We start from the raw sequence: 13,010 nt of genomic DNA, 5'->3' as shown, positions 1-13,010 counted from the left end.
GTTCATATACTGTAATTTGCATGGTATTTAGCTATTTCTGAGAAATCTATATCCAGACTAATCTTTGTTTTTCTTCTAGGTTCTATTCAATAAAGATTATGAAGAGGCTTGCAGTAGCATGATCATTTGAGATTTCATTATGGTTATTAATGGTGTTTGAATGTCAGTTTTTTTTTAATATGGTCATTGATAATTGGGGTTTTTAGCTATTTTATAATGAGAATAGAAGTCTTTGAAAACATTGTCACCTTTGAATCTAATTAATTAGAGTGATATAACCATTGTTAATGGATGACTCATTTTTTAAAAATTTAGTTTAAAATCTAGAGCTTTTCTTTGCTTCCCCAAATAATTGTACTTATGGTCAGAAGCATAATAAGAAGTAAAGATGGATTAATTATGAAGAAAATTGTAAATCTCATTCTCTTCACCATTTATATTAATAATACCATAGAAGAATCAGATGAGAGAAGAGGCCTGTTTTCACGGCGTGGGCCAAGTTGTATGAAGCCAATACTTGGGCAAGTTTCTTTGGGATTTGTATGTATTCTGCCTCAACTCCCAAGGCCAATGCTAAGTGCAGGGAGGTCAAAACAAGAAGCTCTGAGGCTAAGTTATCTTACTTGAGCACCAGAGGTACCTCTTCCCATCCAGGTTTTTTTTTGGGAAGCCATGCTTGACTGAAATGGTAAGACAGTGTGAACATGGATCCATCTAAGGATCAAAGCGGAATCGGTTAAATATGTACATTTATGGGGTCTGTTTATATGGATTCAGCACTTCATTTGTGTTACGTTCTCATTATGGTAGAGGAAACAGACACATAAGGAGACGGTTATTACACCATGTGGTAAATGCCATGATGGAGGTGTTAGTTTAGGGTGATAGGGCAGCACAAAACAAGCACACAAATCAGCCTAGGAAAACCAAGGAAGGCCTCATGGAGAAGATGAAGTCTGATTTGTCTTTAAAGTTGGTTAGAAATTAACCAGATACAAAGTTAGAGGAAGGCAGAGGGAACATGCCAGGAAGGAATGGAGGCTAAAATAATAGAAAAAAAAAGAAACCCAACATTTATTGAATCAGGCACTATTTTAAGTGATGCTTTAAACTGTTTCATCTTCCCAACGAACATATGAGGCAGCTGTTACTATTTTAATTCAATGTGTGAAAAAACTATGGCACTGAATGTTGAAGTAAATTCTCCAAGGCCGCATAGCCAGTAAGTGACAGAGCTAAGATTAAGACCTATACCGTTTGGCTCCAGTATCCATATTTTAACCACTCGGCCATACAGCCTCTTGCTACAGTATTCTGTAACGGATGGGTGTAGTGAACTATAAGTGGATTGAAATTGCTGGATAAAAGTCTTAGTTTGAAATCAGAAGACACAGCTGGAGAGACTGATGGGTGGTTGGTATTGATTTTGTATGTCTTGTAAAGAAGATTAGACTAGGGTTTCTCAACTGTCTATAATGAGTTATCAGTTTTATTTATTATTATTTTAAAATTTCCAAAATGATGCAGACTGATATGTTTATAAAATATAAGGCCACATGCTTGGGTATTAAGCAATGTTAAATTGCTATAAAAGCCTCTTAACTGCTTACTCTCAATTTCTGTGCTTTCCTAATCATGAATTATTAAACAATTGGTGGAATAACATTTTGATGATCATTGGTTTACACGTTTTACTTTGTACTGTGGTGTCATTAAGGTTTCTAACCAGTCAGAAGGTCAGGTGATCATTTTAGGTACTGGTGCCTCTGGGAAGAATGGATTAGAGGCTGACAAGACTGATTACAGTGAGCCCAATTATGAATCAATGAGTGTAGTCCAGGCAAGAGATGATTAGAACCTACACTGAGGCTGTGGATGAAGCAATGTCAAGTGAGATAGATGGTTTTGAGAAACACTTTGGAAATGCAACTAGTCTAGGCCCATGACCATGATCCCCCATCCGCAGGTTCACTATAACAACTCCATGTGATTGTTGGCTCTGCTTTCCTCATAAATTTAAATTTTTAGACACCAATCTCAGGAGCTATTGTCTATGTACTTCTTAAATCAAAAATAATTATTTTCCTTCAAATTACACTGAGCATTTTGTTGAAGTGAAGGTCCTTTTAGACCCTGGGTTCCTGAGGTAGCAAAATGGGCTGGGATGAGGAAGGCCGGGTGACCTGGAGGGCTGAAAGAAAGTGAGGTGTCATTCTCTCTTTAAACAGGTATCTTGTGTGGAAACATGGAGCAGTGCTAAGGGTTGGTGTCTTGAGGGATGAGCCTTTAGAGGGAAGGACAGGTGACCCAAGAGCTGAGGCTGAGATTCTTTGAGCTGTTCAGGAAATGTGCAGTGTGACCACCTGAGCAGAGGGGCAGCAAGCAAGTTAATGGAGAGCCCTGCAGCCGGTAATGGGAAGAGGCTCAGGGTAGTGTGTGGTCTGTAGCAGGGACGTAGGGGATGGGTACTGACACCCAGGTAAAAAGTCAAGGTTTCAGTCTTGCGTGTTGAGATTCTAAGCAAGGACTTAATTGTGGTAGAAAAGGCTAGGAATTCAATTTTTGTGGACTTGAGTTTGAGGGCAAGGGAATGGTCATTTTCTGAATGTGCCAAGCACTTCAATAAATGCTTTGCACATGTAATCTCATTTCATTCTCACAGTAAATCTGCCAAGTAGGTAGTACCCTTATTTTGAGAAAATTGAGGCTAAAACATGTTAAGAAATATGCCTAAATATGTACAGTTATGAGGTGGTGAAGCTTGTTTTTTGCTCTCCCATGCTTGCTTTTTTCCCAGGAGACCTGTTCCTTCCAGCTATGATTGTCCTGAGTGTCCAGGTGATGCGCCATTGACCTTTGGGTTTCCTTGTGTAATGAGAGCACAGAGCTTAGTATACTTGGCTGGGGAAAGCACGTTTGGACTTGATAAATCTCCTGAATTTTTTTTCACTGCAGAGCCCTTTCTAAAGGGGAAAGTCCAAAGGAAATTCTTCAAAATTCAGAAGCTTCATTCTTTTAACAGCTTTTTATTGATCCTCTTCTATGAGTCAGGTATTATTTTAAACACTTAAGATATATTAGTAAATGAAACCAAAAAAATTCGCAATTCTAGTGGAGAAAAGATAGACAATAAAAAAATTAATGTAATGTTTAATATAGTATGAGGTAATAAATCAATAGGAAAAATCAGGGTACAGGGCATCAGAATTATAATTTTAAATAGGGTTTCCATGGTAAATATCACTGAGCAGTTGACATTTAATAAAAAAAAAAAGTTGGGTCATGCTTGTACTCAAAGACTATCTGCTAGTCCCATAAAGCTGTATGTAAAGTACCATTACACTTTTCAAGAAGCCTGAATGTTTGGGGATTTTTCTTTCAGTCAGTGCTACCTCTGCCTACTTTAGCCCTGATTAGTGTCAACACTAGTGACCAGACACATAGTCCCAGCCCTCCTTTGGGGTTGAATTAATGAGACAAGCTCTGGTAATCTTTTGGAAACTTCCTCACTCTTCAGAGTGAGCTCTGAAAATAACTAGTGCTTAACTGGGCAAAATGAAATGTTAGGTGATGATGTGAATATTCTGCTGCAGTCTTCCTAATTAAATCCATCCTGCTTGGCCTGGCCACATGATTTGACTTCTGCTCAGTGCCCTGAGGGATGGATTACCTGATTGACATTCTGGCACCCATGTGATGCAGAGGGCCACACGAGCTGAGAAGCATCTGTCACCATTTATAGCTTCGTTCCCTTGGTATTTCTCTTGATTCCTTTAAGAGTAAACTAATATTTTGTGAATATAATATTGTATACAAACTTGGGAAGATTCGTTTCTCCCTGTACCATAACACTGTCAGCTGTATTTAATGAATTCTGGTGACCTTGCGAGTATATTTTTTTTTCCCCTTTGGCACCCATCAGGAATAGAAAGAGTCCAAGAAAATGTTGTATCCATAAGGGGCAGTTTGAATGTAACTAAACAGACAGATGTTTCAGGAACATGCTTTTCTTAATCAAATATGGTCTGTGATGCACAGAATATCAGAAGGCTTGAAAAAAGCCAAAACTACAGAAGCCTCATGGAGCTGAAATACAAGTGTACCATGGCTTGTTAACAGGGCTTAACAGCTTGTATACTCTTTCACCCTGTTACATGCCTAATAAAGTAATAAAAATGTATGAGGGATAAAAAAAGGTTCTGATTTGTGAGACACAAAAATCTCTGCTGTGACTTAGAATAGCTTTTGGAGTTACAACTACATTTTTATATGTAATTTAAAGTGCAACTAACAGTTTGTAGAGAGCTAGTGTTCATGTGTGCAAGTTTTATTTAAATGTATTTACCTTTCACTGTTATTATTATATATGCGCACACTTTTTATCAAGGATAAGGTTTTGTTTCTAAATTAATTTTTCAGTAAAATGACTAACTGTTCTATTAATATGTCTCTAAACTCACTCACACACACACACACACACACACACACACCAAGAAAACAACCAAAAATATTTAGAGTTTTAAATTGATGAAGTCTTTTGTTAACATGCCTTGTTATTTAGCCCTGCTTGTGAGAACAAGCAATGTGTTTATTAATAAGGTGAGAACACTTTCCAAATGTTGACACTATTATCAAACTCTTAAAAATAACTTACATGCAGTTCATAAAAATTTGTATCATAAACTTTTGGGTAGTCATTGCATGTCCACGAATATTGCCCCTGCATTAGGTTTGTCATATTAAATTAATAATATGGACAGGAAAGTTACTGCTTAATTGTTTTTCTAAAGTGGGCAGAATGAATCACAGGGGCTGACTAACTTCCTGCTGTGGCATGATCCATTATAACTATTCTGGTCAAAATCCATTTCTTTAATCATTGAAGAGTTACACATAAAATAGTAGTTGAATATGAATGAAGCAAAATACTTTTTCTCCTCTATTTTCCTTTTATTTTTAGTATTCACAAACATGTAGGCAAAACCTTAAGTAGGTAATTCATGTGTTTTTTTTTAAATTGCAATTTTATTGCAAATAATAATGTTATTATTGAATTCATATCATATATGTAATCATCTTTTCTTCTAAATAACAGGGTTTTCAGAATTATTACAATTAGTTCAAGTTGGTATATTCAGATCTTGAAAGAATCAGAGACTTGTGTTAAAAATATTTTGTTTTAACTTTAACTACTATCCGTCTGCTTTTATTTTTTTAAAGAAACTACTGTAAATTTCATGGTGGACTATGATTATTTCAGTATAAATTAAAAATTTTAGAAATGAGTATTTTTATGAACTTGTTATTTTTCATGATTATGAACATAATGCGTGGTCACTGGAAAATAAAAACAAAACTATAAAGTAGGAAGACCCATAATCAAATAAAATTATATCTATCATCTAGGAATAACCACGGTTGAAGTTTTTTATATATACATTCAGACTTTTCTAATATACCTCTATATTTTAGATATATATTAATATCAGTATAACTCTTTTATTTATTCATATATATTCAATGACATGTAATTTATATATATGTGTATTTACATGTAAACATAAGTGCCTATATATTACAGAAAAGATTTATAGCACAGATAGTTTTATAACCAATCTTTGCTTATGGAAATTAGGAATAAGAAATATGATTTGAGTCTTCATGAGTAGGTAGAGAAGGCAGCCATGCCATTAGCTTAACCTTTTATTTTATTCTTTACAAAAAATCCTTTCCATATAAATACAGTAAAACAAAATAAACGATTATATTTATTTATTTATTGTTTGAAAATTAATGTCTTTATTAGTCTTTGAGGAATATGATTTTACCAACTGTATTGATTATGTGCTAATAATCAAAACAGAGACAGTATCCATTCTGCAAGAATTAAACTTACTGACACAGTTGTTCGATACGAGTTTCAGGAAAAGAAATCTTGGGCTTCCCTGGTGGCGCAGTGGTTGAGAATCTGCCTGCCAATGCAGGGGACACGGGTTCGAGCCCTGGTCTGGGAAGATCCCACATGCCACGGAGCAACTGGGCCCGTGCATCACAACAACTGAGCCTGCGCGTCTGGAGCCTGTGCTCCGCAACAAGAGAGGCCGCGATGGTGAGAGGCCCGCGCACCGCGATGAAGAGTGGCCCCCGCTCGCCGCAACTAGAGAAAGCCCTCGCACAGAAACGAAAGACTCAACACAGCCAAAAATAAATAAATAAAAAAAAAAAAAAAAAGAAATCTTAAACAGAGAAAATGTTTTTGATAGAGACCATACGGAAAAATGATTCATAGAGAAAAAACAAGCAAGACTTTAAAAAAGTAAAGGATAATGCCACTATTTTTAATTAAGCTGAGACATGAAAAATTAAATATACCTGCATTTAAATTAGGGAGAAAGAAAGGATAACAGTAAGTGAGCAGTGTCCATAATGTATTCTGTGATCATCACAGTGACAGTGTTAACCGGGCAGCTGGGCCTGGTGAGACAGTTTTTTCTCTGCTGCGAGGATCAGCCTGCCAAGCAGACGGCATGGACATAGATTGTGACGGTTAACTTTATGTGTCGACTTGACTGGCTGTGGGCGCCCGGATTAAACATTGTTTCTGGGTGTGTCCTTGAGGATGTTTCGAGATGAGATGAGCGTTGTAATCAGCGGACTCAGTGAAACAGACTGACCTCCCCTGTGTGTGTGGACATCCTCCCATCCGTCCAAGACCCGAACAGAACGAAAGGTGGAGGAAGGCAGGAGGAATTTGCTCTTTTTCTTCTTGCCTCACTGCTGAGCTGAAACATCTCATCTGATCTGGCCTGGCTCCCCTGTTTCCAGGCCCTCACGCTCAGACTGAATCACACCACCGGCTTTCCTGGGCCTCCAGCTTGCAGATGGCAGATCTGGGGGCCTCTCAGCCTCCAGAATCACATCAGCCAATTTCTTATAATAAATCTCTGCAGATAGATGATAGATTGATACATGAGATAGATAGATGATAGACAGATGATAGATAGATAGATAGATAGATAGATAGATAGATAGATAGATAGATGATAGGCAGATAGATATAGAGATAGATATAGTTAGATGGATAGCCTACTGTTCTGTTTCTCCGGAGAATGCTCACTGAGACACAGATAGACTAATAGTCTCCCCAAGTGCGGAAGAGAAACTCCATTAAATTCTTACAATCCAACCACTTGTTTTCCATGACCACTATCAATCTGCTTACACATCTTATTTTATCATCTTTTTCATCTCAATATACTTTTATTACAACTTCATTACAGGTCGATGTTTACAGATTGATTTACACTGAATGTATTTCAGGTAAGCTGTTCCTTAACCACATATGGGAAAGCAGAATAACCACGTGGATGGGCTGCCTCCAGATCCAACTTTTTCCTATAGACTGAAATATCATTAGTGGAATTTAGACACTAATGACCTTTACTTCTAAAGAGCCTGGATGTCCTTGATCTCATCTTCTTGAACTTTGACTTTTATTATCACATCTGCACCTGTCTTCCTGGTGTTGGCAACACTGTCACTAAACACCAAAACTAAATATGAACACTTTTTAGTTCCATTGTATGCCTAGAACAGAGGCTTACATGGTAGGTGATTAAATATTTACTGTAAGAAAGTGGATTTTAAAATATACATTATTTAAGTTTTATTTTTACAAGAAACAAACAAAAAAGAAAGTGAAAAAGCTGAAGAAACTATATATAAAGAAATTACATATAAGGAAACTATAGGAATAGCCTCTATCTCTACCGTTGGCTGGTTCAGAATCTCAAAAGGACCTTATGTTATAACATATCGGGTAAGTTCTCCCGCTCGGACCTCTGATAGCCTCCGGCAGTGTTGTAAAATATTCAGTGTTACATTAAACCTCTTTTCAACTTTCAAAGCCGTCAACTCCTTTATGTCAGCTTCCACTACAAAATAATGCTCTTTGGTTTCCTTCATTTCTTCATCAATAAATCTGTGATAGAGACTTCTGGCCACAGAACTCATAGACTATTTTGGTTGATGTAGGATCTTATATTTACTAACTACTGCCTTGTTGATTTCTTTTCTTTTTTAACAAAATTTATTTGTTTATTTATTTTTGTCTCCGTTGGGTCTTCATCATTGGGTCTTCGTTGCTGCCTGTGGGCTTTCTCTAGTTGCGGTGAGCAGGGGCTACTCTTTGTTGCAGTGCGCAGAGCACGGGCTCTAGGCACGTAGGCTTCAGTAGTTGTGGCACGCAGGCTCTAGAGCACAGACTCAGTAGTTGTGGCACACGGGCTTAGTTGCTCCATGGCATGTGGGATCTTCCTGAACCAGGGATCAAACCCGTGGCCCCTGCATCGGCAGGCGGGTTCTAACCACTGTGCCACCAGGGAAGTCCCTGCCTTGTTGATTTCTTTAATAGCATCATTAATTTGACAATAGGTTAGGTGGGATTTCACGTACACAAGAATGCCATTAAACTCATCAGAAGTTATAAATGACATTTCTTTAATATTTCTTTGCTCTTTGGGGGGCTTCTTTGTGGGTGCAGTTTCCTCATCTTTGGTTGTTCAGGGTCAAGATCTGATCCATTAACAAAGTTCTGGGTTACTTGAGGCGAATGGGAAGGAATGTTTTCTTTGAGATGTTCCACATCTTTACAATCTTCTCCAGGCGGTTCAGAGAGTTCCTTGAGTGAATTGTTGGTTTGTTCTTGATACTGAATTTCCAATTCCAATTTATTTAGAAGTTCATTTACTACAATGATCTCATCTCCTATTTTAATACAGTCCACAATTTCTCAATGACAGAGTTTTTTTTTTTTAATATTTCCAATCTTTTCATTAATATGAGAGTATAATTGTACCAGAAATGAGGAGGCCATCCTTTAAGCCTCTAGTGAGGGTCCGGGAGCAAAGGGCCCACTCAGTGGTGTCGCGAGGCGCCAAGACCCCTCCAGTCTGCACCGCAAGCCCAGGATCGGGAGACACGACTCAGGGAGCAAAATTCAAACTGCTCCTGGGACTCGGTGCAGAGCAAGCACACATCAGCGCCCCAGGCAGGCTGCTCAGGGGTCGCGCGCATTTCCGCCTCTTTTTCAAAATAAACAGTTATATTTAAATTAATAAATCTGTGCTCCCTGTTTCACCCATTCTGCAATTCATATACGATCTCCATCTTAAAGCCTTCTTTATTTCTCCCTTTCCCTGAAAGATAACAGGGAACATGGGCCATGTTAACAGGCCATGTCTTGTCTTTATATCACCCTCAGTGTTTATGATGGGTGAGCAAAAGGTAGGTAGGTCCTTAATAATTAATTGATAATGGATCTTATACCTTTCTGGGATGGGGCATCAGTATTTATCTAGACATGTTGTCTTCAGGAGCAATGACATTTCTTTTACTTGTGAATCCCAACGTGCATTTAATGAATAAAATATTTATTTAAGTACTTCTATGGCTTTGGAGAATGTTCTAGAATATCCTATAAGAGTATATAGAAGGAAATGTGCTTTTTTGGCAAATTCTGATTTTTGGGGGATGGGGAGGTGAGACCTATATATCCCCTTAGTCCTTTAATATCTTTATTTTAACTCAGTTATTTAGATTTTTTAAATTATATAAGTTACAGGTGTATAATATAGTGATTCACAATTTTTAAAGGTTATACTCCATTTATAGTTATTATAAAATATTTTTTATATCCTCCCTTGTTGTACAACATATCCTTGTAGCGTATTTTATACATAATAATTCGTACCTCTTAATCCCCTACTTCTATATTGCTACTACAATTATTCTTATATATTATCCCTACTTAGTTATTTTTTATCTTATAAAATTCTAGGTGTCTAAAAATAATGAATAGTGCAGAGTCTTATATCATGCAAATCAGAAGCAATGCTTACTTTTAATTATTATTTTATAGAATAGTGTGTAGATACTGAAAATTTAAGTAATGAAAATGTGAAAGCTAAAACATTCTATTAATTAATCCAGATACATTACTTCTATCTATAGCAAACATGGAAATCTTTTCTTTAAAATTTATTTTTATTTTACTTTAATCTTTTAATAGACTTTATTTTTTAGGGTAGTTTTAGGTTCACAGAGAAATTGAGTGGAAGACACAGAGATTTCCTATATATCCTTTGTCCCCACATGCACACAGCCTCCCCACTATCAAAATCACATACCAGAGTGGTAGACTTGTTACAGTCAATGAACTACATTGACACATCATTATGTTTAGCTTTGAAAAACTGCCGAAGTGTTTACCAAAGTGGCTGTACAATTATGCATTCCCATTAGCAATGAATGGGAGTTCCTGTTGCTCCACACACTTGCCAGCACTTGGTGTTGTTAATCTTCTAAATTTTGGCCATTCTAATAGTTGTGTAGTGGTATCTCATTGTTTTAATTTACAAATTCTTAATGACATATAATGTTAAACATCTTTTCATATGCTATTTTGTCACCTGTGTATTGCCTTTGGTAAAGTGTCTGGTCAAATTTTTGGGCTATTGTTTAATTTAGTTGTTTTTCTTATTGTTGAATTTTAAGAGTTCTTTGTATATTTTGGATAATAGTCCTTTGTCAGATATATCTTCTGCAAATATTTTCTCCTGGTCTCTATCTTGTCTTCTCCTGTTGTTTACTTTTTCTTTTGTGAGTATTGACAGACTGTTTCTTTCAAGGAATTGGTCCATTTAATCTATGTTATCAAATATTTGAGCCAGAGCTGTTCATACTTTTTATTATTCTTTTAATGTCCATGGGACCTCTAGTGATGTCTCCTTTTTCATTTCCAATATTAGTAATTTGTATCTTCTCTCTTTTCTTCTTAGTTATCCTGGCTAGAGTCTCATCAAATTTATTAATCTTTTCAAAGAACTAGCTTTTGTTTTTGTTGATTTTTCTCTGTTGATGTCCTGTTTTCAATTTTATTGGTTTCTGTTCTAATTTTTATTCTTTATTTAAAAATCTTTTTTAGTTTCCTAAGGTGGAAGCTTAGATTACTGATTTTAGATCTGTCTTCTTTCTTAGTATATGTATTCAATGCTATGCATTTCTCTCTAAGCTCTGCTTTCCTTGCATCTCACAGTAAGTTGTGTTTCCGTTTTCATTTTGTTCAAAATATTTTTAAAATTTCTCTTGAGATTTCTTCTTTGACTCATGTATTATTTAGAAGTGTGTTGTCCAACCCCCAACTATTTTGGGATTTTCCAGCTATTATTCTGTTATTGATTTCCAGCATAATTCCATTGTGATTTGAGAGCAGACATTGTATAATTTCTATTCTTTTAAGCTTGTTAAGGTGGGTTTTATGGTCCAGAATGTGGTCTCAAGTGAGTTTGAGAAGAATGTCTGTTCTGCTGTGGTTGGATGAAATAGGCAATAAATGTCAGTTATATCCAGTTGATTGATGGTGATATCAACTTAGTTCAACTAAGTCCTCACCGGTTTTCTGCCTGCTCGATCTGTCCCTTTCTGACAGAGGGGTGTTGAGGTCTCCAACTCTTGGGGCAGATCATCTGTTTCTCCTTGCAATTTATCAGTTTTCGCCTCACATATTTTGACACTCTCTGGTTTGGTGCAAACACATTAACAATTGTTATGTCTTCTTGGGGAACTGACCACTTTATCTTTACATAATGCCCCTGTTTATCCCTGACAAGTTTTCTTGCTCTGAAGTCTGCTCTGTCTGAAATAACATAGCTGCTACTGCTTTCTTTTGACTAGTACAAGCATGGTATATCTTTCTCATTGATTTACTATTAATATTTATGTGTCTTCACTTTTAAAGTGGGTTTCTTATAGACAACATATAATTGGGTCTTGGTTTTTGTTCCACTCTGACAATCTCTGTCTTTTAATCAATATGATGAGACTATTTAAAATGAGTATTGCTATAATTGGAGTAATAGCTACCATATTTGTTACTGTTTTTTATTCATTGCCCTTATTCTTTGACCCTATTTTTGTCTTTCACTCTTTTTCTGCCATTTGTGGTTTTAATTGAGACTTTTACATGATCTCATTTTCTCTTCTTCCTTAGCATATTAGTTATACTTGAAAAAAAAACTTTTTTAGTGGTTGCCCAGAATTTGCAATAATTTACAACTAATCCAAGTGTACTTTCTGATAGTATTATACTACCACCTCACAGATAGTGTGAGTGCCTTATAATAACAAAATAATCCTAATTCTTCCCTCCTGTCCCTTATTTTATTGCTGTCACTCATTTTACTTACACATAAGCAGACAGGTGTATATATATATATATATATATATATATATATATATATATATATACACACATACACACACACACACACATATATACGTATGTATATATATATTTGAATACATTGTTGCTATTATTATTTTGAACAAATGTTAGATCAATTAAGAATAAGAAAAGTACAAGTTTTAATTTTATTATATCTTTACTGATTCCTTCTCCAGTGCTCTTTTTGTCTTTATGTAGATTCAGGTTTCTGATCTATATCATTTTCCTTCTCTGTGAAGAACTTCTTTTCACATTTCTTTCAAGGCAGGTCTACAGGCAACAAATACCCTTAATTTTCATTTGTCTGAGAAAGTCTATTTCTCCTTCTCTTTCGAAGGATAATTTTGTAGGGTAAGGAATTCTAGGTAAATGTTTTGTTTTGCTTTGTTCTTTTCTTTATGCTTTAAGTATTTCACTCAACTCTCCTTTCTTGGCGTTGTTTTGCAGAAGAAGTCAGGTGTAGTTATTATCTCTACTCTTGTATAGATAAGATGTCTTATCCTCTGGCTTCTTTCAAGATGTTTTCTTTATCTTTGCTCTTTTGCAGTTGGAATATATGCCTAGGTGTAGATTCTTTTTAATCTTTTAGTTTGGTGTCTAACATTAATTTTGGAATATTCTGTCATGATTGCTCAAGTATTTCTTCTTTTCGCTCTTTTTTTCTCCTCTGGGAATTTCTATTAGGTGTATGTTACACTTTGGTAGTTGTCTCTTAGCAGAATGAGAC

At 35.9% G+C, this 13,010-nt stretch overlaps 1 pseudogene across 1 annotated transcript; it reads right to left on the bottom strand.

The window, feature by feature from the left end:
• Positions 1-8,206: 8,206 nt before the first annotated feature.
• On the bottom strand, positions 8,207-9,207 carry LOC309661322 (SKA complex subunit 1 pseudogene; annotated as a pseudogene). Its single transcript has one exon. The product of its transcript is annotated as an SKA complex subunit 1 pseudogene (transcript).
• Positions 9,208-13,010: the final 3,803 nt, after the last annotated feature.

Source organism: Balaenoptera physalus (genome assembly GCF_965194825.1).
Source record: "Balaenoptera physalus genome assembly, chromosome: 5".
Lineage (NCBI taxonomy): Eukaryota > Metazoa > Chordata > Mammalia > Artiodactyla > Balaenopteridae > Balaenoptera > Balaenoptera physalus.
This window is presented reverse-complemented; position numbering and strand designations above follow the sequence as displayed.